We start from the raw sequence: 857 nt of genomic DNA on the forward strand, positions 1-857 counted from the left end.
ACAACATTTGAATGTACATAGTACGAGACTTAATATCGATGTTTCAATTCGGTGTACATTGTAAGATTTGAACCGAGGACCAGGCATATGGGTAATTATTCCGAATTCGTGCCATACTAAGTTTCGAAAAGTTGGCATTGACTCAATTTGTTGTGCTATTTTGTAGGTCATATGTTTGAATCCATCCAAAAGTTTTCTCACTACCATGGTGTTCATCATATACATATGAATTTGTATTAAAAAAGTAGCGTGGATACAGTGAAATGCGAAATCCACGTTAGAATTGGAGATCGCTATGTGACACACACTCTAATTAAAATAACTAACTACGTGACACACACTCTAATTCAAATAACTAATTATGTGACACACTCTAATCCACGTTAGCGTGGGTACCGTTCCGATTTTTTTTAAATAACTCCTCATTAATTAATTTATAGTACTCCCTGTGTTCACTTTTATAAGACCTTGAAGACATTTCAGACAATGTGCAAAACAGTTCATTTTAAGTTCTCTGAAACGACTTACAAAAGTGAACGGATGGAGTATCTCGTTTCAAATGACTAATTATTGCAAGGAAAACACGGCCATGGTAATACATACAGATCCGTTTGCAAATGAAAGAAGATTCGTTTCGTATGCATTCTCAACTATAGGCGCACCAGGCAGACCAGGGTCGTGTCGGGGTGGACGCTGCTTCGGTGCCTTGAAGGCAACTGCCCTTGGGTGACTGACATGTGGGCTAGCCACCTGTTGGGCCCACATGTCATGGACACAAAGGCAGGTGCCTTAAGGCACCGAAACATAGTCCTGTCGGGGTGGTCATGTGTGTCGTACGGGCGCGTAGCACCCAGCCA

Source organism: Triticum dicoccoides, chromosome 7B, assembly GCF_002162155.2.
Source record: "Triticum dicoccoides isolate Atlit2015 ecotype Zavitan chromosome 7B, WEW_v2.0, whole genome shotgun sequence".
NCBI classification, from domain to species: Eukaryota; Viridiplantae; Streptophyta; class Magnoliopsida; order Poales; family Poaceae; genus Triticum; species Triticum dicoccoides.